The sequence below is a fragment of the Palaemon carinicauda genome, chromosome 6 (genome assembly GCF_036898095.1).
Source record: "Palaemon carinicauda isolate YSFRI2023 chromosome 6, ASM3689809v2, whole genome shotgun sequence".
NCBI lineage: Eukaryota > Metazoa > Arthropoda > Malacostraca > Decapoda > Palaemonidae > Palaemon > Palaemon carinicauda.
The window spans coordinates 15,333,729-15,341,228 of NC_090730.1; positions in this window are offsets into that span (position 1 = coordinate 15,333,729).

The following is a 7,500-nucleotide window of genomic DNA, read 5'->3' on the forward strand; positions in this document are numbered from 1 at the left end:
TAGAGGAAAAAAATCTTAGTTTTATAAGTGAGGAGGTTTCGCCAATGGATATTTTTTTATTGATGTTACAATATAAAAAAAATTCTAATTATCCAATTATTTGCCTATGCATTCTAACTGTTACTGTATTTATATACTTAAAAATTCTAGCTGTTAGTTACTCACAACAAAATTTATTCCAATAGACGCTGATTTACAAATAGCTTTTTCTTGTAGGTAGTTACTTAGAGAAAAATGTTAATTCCAAGTGTAAATCAATACATTTGAAAACTTATTCTAACTCCATGTTCATTACAAAATAAAGGTTATTCTATGTGGCATTTAATTACAAAACCTACAGTTACTTAAACTTATTCTAAGCACGAATTATTAAAAACAAAGCTTACTCTTAATGACAATTATTAGTAAGCAAAAATTAACAGTTATGTATGCATACAATATAAACTTGATTTAACCAGGCATTTGATCATGAAAAAAAAAAAATATGTAGAAAAAACCACAATACAGCAAGTGTTTCGATTTTCTGGGAGAAGGGTAATTGTTTATGAAAAAAAAAAAAAAAAGTTGTTCGCTTATAGAAGCTTATCATAAAGACTGACAACATAAAAAAAAAACTACAAAAAGAAATCGCTCATGAAAGTACATTGATATATATATAAAAAAAGAGATTTTTATGATATCACAGTTCAGCTTATTCAAAGGAAAACCAAATAGAAAAAGATTTAAGATACCAATTCCAGCAAATGAAGCCGTTAAATAAAAATGATCCATCTATTTAAAAATATAAAAAAAAGAAATAAAAGATACAGAAAACTGGGTCTCGAGACATTTAATCTACTCCCAACCGGGTCGCGAGGCAAAAGGGAATCGAAAAGTTTCATTCTAATTAAACTGTGAGAAGCATAGATTAGGATGCATTTATTCCGATTAGGGAGAGTGCTGGGAAAATGTAGTTTCAATAAATATCACATGACAGATTCTAAATCGTACGAGTTTCTTAATTTGAGTGGTTCTTTTTTAGGAGAGGCAAATTGATTCTGTTCTTCAAAATGGTTAGTTTTTAGAAATACCGAAAAAAAAAATTCTCTTTTGAGAGAAAGCTGATTAGTGCAAATAAATGAAAAAGGGGCCGAGGTTGTTGAAATGATGTAAAAGAAGATATGGCAACGTGATAAACTGAGGAGATAAACAGAAATGGAAAACCAATTAGCAAATGTGAAAATTACTTTGTTGAAATACGATGTAAAAGAACTGACAATGCGATAAACTGAGGAGGTAAACAGAAATGGAAAAACAATTAGCAAATGTAAAAATAACTGTTGAAATAAGATGTAAACGAAGAACTGACAAAATAATAAACTGAGGAGGTAAACAGAAATGATAAAAACAATTAGCATATGTGAAAATGAGTTAAGAGTATTTCAAGTTAGATAGAGGGGAAAAATATCCAATGATAGTTTAATGTAAAGATTATATAATTCTTAATTGGCTCCAAAGCATGGGGTTAAAGACGTATCGGAAATTGAGGGTCTTAGTGCCTTGCATGAAGGCGCAGTGCGTGTCAGGGGTTTCGATACACTGTTGATGAGCATTCTGTGTGAACTGACGTATGCTGAGGAAGTTTTACAGCCTTGGAAGTTCGATCACGAATCCAATTTTAAACGGGGTTTACACGGCCGAATGGTTCGTCGAACCCGGTTGTCGAACCTGCTTGTCAAACGGTTCGAAGTGGTGGAAGACAGTCCTAAATGCATAAGGTTTGTGGACAATGAAGCCCCGCCCACAAAAGTCAGGCGAGAACAGACTTTCTTCGAACCATTCGACGAACGTGTTCGATAAGCAAATACCCGGTTCACACGTTCGAACATCATTTCAAACACTTGTCTGTTAAACAGCGTTCGACGAACCGTTAGACCGCGTAAATCCGCCTTTAAAGTATGTGTAACACTGTGTTTTTTCTGAAGCAACCCAACTTAAACTCGCACACACACACACACACACACACACACACACACACACACACACACACATATATATATATATATATATATATATATATATATATATATATATATATATATATATATATATGTGTGTGTGTGTGTGTGTGTGTGTGTGTGTGTGTGTGTGTGCGCGCGCAAATACAATGTGTTTGCGTAAAAGATGAAAGAAATTTACTTTGGAAGCAGAACACCAACGTTGAACTTTCTGGCTCGATTCCATCGTACACGTAACCATCTAAAGTACGAACTTGAACAGAACTTAAATTTTCAAGTACATAGCGACGAGAGAGAGAGAGAGAGAGAGAGAGAGAGAGAGAGAGAGAGAGAGAGAGAGAGAGAGAGAGAGAGAGAGAGAGAGAGAGAGAGAGCATGCTCCGAGTGTACATTCTTTCGCCTCTCAAAAATAAATACTACAGATCCGAATGACTTCTATTAAAATTAACTTTCTTAACTTCCTTCTATGAGTGGTTTGACATCACGATAAAATATAAAACTAAACAAAATATAAAACTAGTCATTGTGGTAATGTTATCGAAAATGCATCTGCATTCGTCAAAAAGATAATTATATAATTGCTATAAAATTCTCAAAAATTCCATTTTGTGATTACTAACTTATAGGTAAATGTGTCACGAAAATCTTCCGTATCAATGGAAGTTTGAATGTAAAGATTTAATTCAAGAGTAAGACGGATGTGAATGTCACTTACTGTGTTTTGTGCTCCAAAATAAATGCCCAAAAGCCAGTTACTCATTTCACGGTTAATAAAAAAAATAAGTTGTCCAGCTGGTTCTATTCATCCCTACAATGAAAGTACGAAACATAATTCCCAAAACCTTACGAGATTAATCAAACCCTTCCTATTATGAGAAAGGGAGAAAACAATAAGATTTTCTTCAATCTTACAATAAAACTCCAACCACCATAAAAAAAAGAAAGAAAGAAAAAAAAAACAGGGACACTAAAACCCCCGTCTCCACTTAACCCAACGACCTACCCCGCCTTCTCTCTCTCTCTCTCTCTCTCTCTCTCTCTCTCTCTCTCTCTCTTGAAGGGCAGCGGAGGCTAGGACAAGCAGAATATTTGGGTACAAACTGGGGTCGGCCATGCACAAAAACACACAACGCCAAAAGGATCCACAGGTTTTAAAACGCTCATGTGTTTTGGTGTTTGATAGGAATTGGAATATAGGCCTAATTCCCATAAGATTCACAGATTATAATCCAGGTATATTCAAGTAAATTTGTTTTAGGACAAAAGAAAAAATGTAAGACAAGTTTTAATCAAGGTCACATTGGTGCTAACACGAACACCAACCAGGCCTACTCGCTATATAATTGCAACAATAGTTTCTTTCACAGCTTCATATTTGGACTTTAAGGCAGTTATATTACATGGCAGATAATTAATACATAATCCAAAACTCTTATTCATCAGATATTCAATAAACTCTGAGCAATAATGCAACAAGTAGATAACAGATAAATACTAAAACTTATCAGCGTTGTATTTGCCCCCCTCAAAAAAAAAAAAAAAAAAAAAAAAAAAAAAAAAAAAAAAAAAAAAAAAAAAAAGAGCGAAAAATTCCAATTAACATCAAATGTTAATAAAATATCCTATATCTAAGTACATTGATCTGTTACTTTTCACTTGAAGTGCTAATGATTTAGCTATTTTCAAGATATGACAAAACATAAGAATTGTAAATGAAAAAAAAAGATTACGCGAATAATCCTTCTTGTCTCACTATTCTACATACGTCCAAAACACGACGCCAGGTAACCCCAAACCAATCAAACAACCAACTACTGTTCCAACACACCCTCACGATAGTTCCTGAAACATAATATAGTGCACAGTATACATTCACGCAGTCAATCATAACTTCTTGGATTCAGATTTGACATACTTTTAATATTATTATCATTATCATCATTATTATTATTATTATTATTATTACTATTATCATTCCATGCTAAGCTACGTCCCTATTTGGAAAAGCAGGATGCTTTAAGCCCAAGGGCTCCAACAAGGAAAAATAGGCCAGTGACGATAGGAAACAAGGAAATAAATAGACAAGAGAAGTAATGAACAATCAAACTAAAATATTTTAAGACCAAAATTATTAAACTGGATCTTTCATATATAGGCCTAACACACACACACACCAAAAAAAAAAAAAAAAAAAAAAAAAAAGAAGAGAAACATGATAGAATAGCATGACCGAATGTACCCTAAAGCAAGAGATATCAATGAATCTAGCAACGCGTGATTGGTTGTATTAAGGTAATACAGTAACTAATAAAACTTGATTTCGACTTCAATTCATTCTTTTAAAGTTTCATGTTGGAAGCCCATGCGAACGAACTCGCTATCACGCGAAGCCACAATCAGCTTCATATCCAATGGTTGAGTACGTTCTTCGCATTTTCCTTTGCCTCTCCATTCAACTTTCTACTGCCTCTCCCTTTATATTTCTATTGTCTCTCCCTTTGAATATCTATTGTCTCTCCTTTTAAATTTCTATTGCCTCTCCCTTTATATTTCTATTGTCTCTTCTTTTATATTGCTATTGTCCTTCCTTTTGAATTTCTATTGTCTCTCCCTTTGAATATCTATTGTCTCTCCCTTTAAATTTCTATTGTCTCTTCTTTTATATTGCTATTGTCTCTTCCTTTGAATTTCTATTGTCTCTCCTTTTAAATTTCAATTGTCTCTCCCTTTAAATTTCTATTGTCTCCTCTTTTATATTGCTATTCTCTCCCTTTAAATTTCTATTGTCTCTCCCTTTGAATTTCTATTATCTCTCCCTTTAAATTTCTATTGCCTCTCCCTTTAAATATCTATTGTCTCTTCTTTTATATCGCTATTGTCTCTCCCTTTGAATTTCTATTGCCTCTCCTTTAAAATTTCTATTGTCTATCCCTTTATATTTCTATTGTCTCTCCCTTTGAATTTCTATTGTCTCTCCTTTTAAATTTCTATTGCCTCTCCCTTTATATTTCTATTGTCTCTTCTTTTATATTGCTATTGTCCTTCCTTTTGAATTTCTATTGTCTCTCCCTTTGAATATCTATTGTCTCTCCCTTTAAATTTCTATTGTCTCTTCTTTTATATTGCTATTGTCTCTTCCTTTGAATTTCTATTGTCTCTCCTTTTAAATTTCAATTGTCTCTCCCTTTAAATTTCTATTGTCTCCTCTTTTATATTGCTATTCTCTCCCTTTAAATTTCTATTGTCTCTCCCTTTGAATTTCTATTATCTCTCCCTTTAAATTTCTATTGCCTCTCCCTTTAAATATCTATTGTCTCTTCTTTTATATCGCTATTGTCTCTCCCTTTGAATTTCTATTGCCTCTCCTTTAAAATTTCTATTGTCTATCCCTTTAAATTTCTATTGTCTCTCCCTTTGAATTTCTATTGTCTCTCCTTTTAAATTTCTATTGTCTCTCCCTTAAAAATTTCTATTGTCTCTCCTTTTATATTTCTAGCGCCTCTCCTTTTATATTTCTAGCACCTCTCCCTTTGAATTTCTATTGTCTCTTCTTTTATATTGCTATTGTCTCTCCCTTTAAATTTCTATAGCCTCTCATCAAATTTCTATTAACTCTCCCTTTCAAAAATTTTAGCCTACTCCTTCAGCTTTCAAATTTCTATTGGCTCTCCATTCAAGTTTCTATTGACTTCCTCTTCCTATTCCTACTACCTCTCCGTTTAAATTTCTATTGCCCCTCCATTCACATTTCTTCCATTACTCCTCATATCAACATTTTTCAGTGCCTTATACTTCCACTTTCACATTATCTCTCACTTCAACTTATTCTCACTGACTCTCCTTTAACTTTTCATTCAACGTCTCTCCCTCTATATTACTTTCCCTACCTATGTCTTCAACTTTCTTTTCCTCCCTCTCACTTCATATTTCTTACACTCCCTCTCCTTTCTTCATTCAACGTCTCTCCCTCTATATTACTTTCCCTACCTATGTCTTTAAATTTCTTTTATTCCCTCTCACTTCATATTTCTTACACTCCCTCTCCTTTCTTCATATGTTTTCAATTCCACTTCCTTTAACTTTCAATCGTTCCCCATTCAAATTATTCCCATTCATTCAAAATTCCATTAACGCATATCTCTTCCTATTTTTCTCTAAAACATCTCCCTTCAACCTTCTCTGGCTGCCCCTCCCTTCAGACTTCTCTAACAGCCACTCTTTCAACATTTCCTTCACTAACTCTTCTTCATCTTTATTACCATTCCTCTGCCTTCAACACTTCACCTCACTAAAACTCAAACCGCTAATCTTGCCTTTGAGACTCCTACCATTATATTACCTCGTTCTCAACCCGTCTGCTTTATTTGCCTTCCATTTCCATCCATTATCTCTTCAACTTCCTGTCAGTGGAGAAACGTGACTCTCAAGGGCATTGGAAAATTCTGGACATGAACATGGGAATGATTTCAAAATAAAAGAAGTTGAGAAGTCATTAACATAATGTTCTAAATCTCACAAGGTAATTTCGTCTATAACTGCTTACTGGTTCAAAGTATGGGAGAAAATTTTTTAACACAGTTTATATATGTACGTTTTCAGCGGTTTGCATAATGAACTATAAATACTGGTACTGTATTGCAGTTGAACTGCAACGTAGCTCGTTCGTTTGTTGTCTTCAAGTAACGAGTTGAATTTGTCTGTAAACTGTTCTATTTTATTTTTAACCACAAGGCAGCTTTTCTGACGAAATTGACTGATGAAGGTAATCCGTAAAAATCCCTTTCAATGCTCTCTCTCTCTCTCTCTCTCTCTCTCTCTCTCTCTCTCTCTCTCTCTCTCTCTTCTCTCTCTCTCTCTCTCTCGCTATATATTTTGGATATCGATGCTAACTGTTTTCTCTTTACAATCCTTTGGCATTACCACACGTTGTTTCATATCCTGTTTAGCACGAGTTGTTCGATCTGTACATAACTTATGCAACGGACAATTCTCTCTAAAATACGTAGTAAAAAGACCTGCCTACTAAAATAAAACAGACACATACATACGTACACACATACATACATACATACATACACACACACACACACACACACACACACACACACACATATATATATATATATATATATATATATATATATATATATATATATATATATATATATATATATATATATGCACACACACACACACTTTAGAGCTAAGTTTGCCAGCCCACAGCCACCACCCAGAGATCCTAGATTAATAGACACCTAACTGACGCCACTACCCATTCACACAGTAGGATTGGATGGAGAGAGGTAGGTCAGGAAACGCATCACGGACCTCATTATCGAAATGCTAATTTTCTCATTAGTGAGCCACAACTGTCCGTGCATTTAATTGCTCCCACTCAATGCAAGGATATTTTAACACGTAAAGAGAGAGAGAGAGAGAGAGAGAGAGAGAGAAGAGAGAGAGAGAGAGAGAGAGAGAGAGATCTGGCTCACATTCGTGAAAG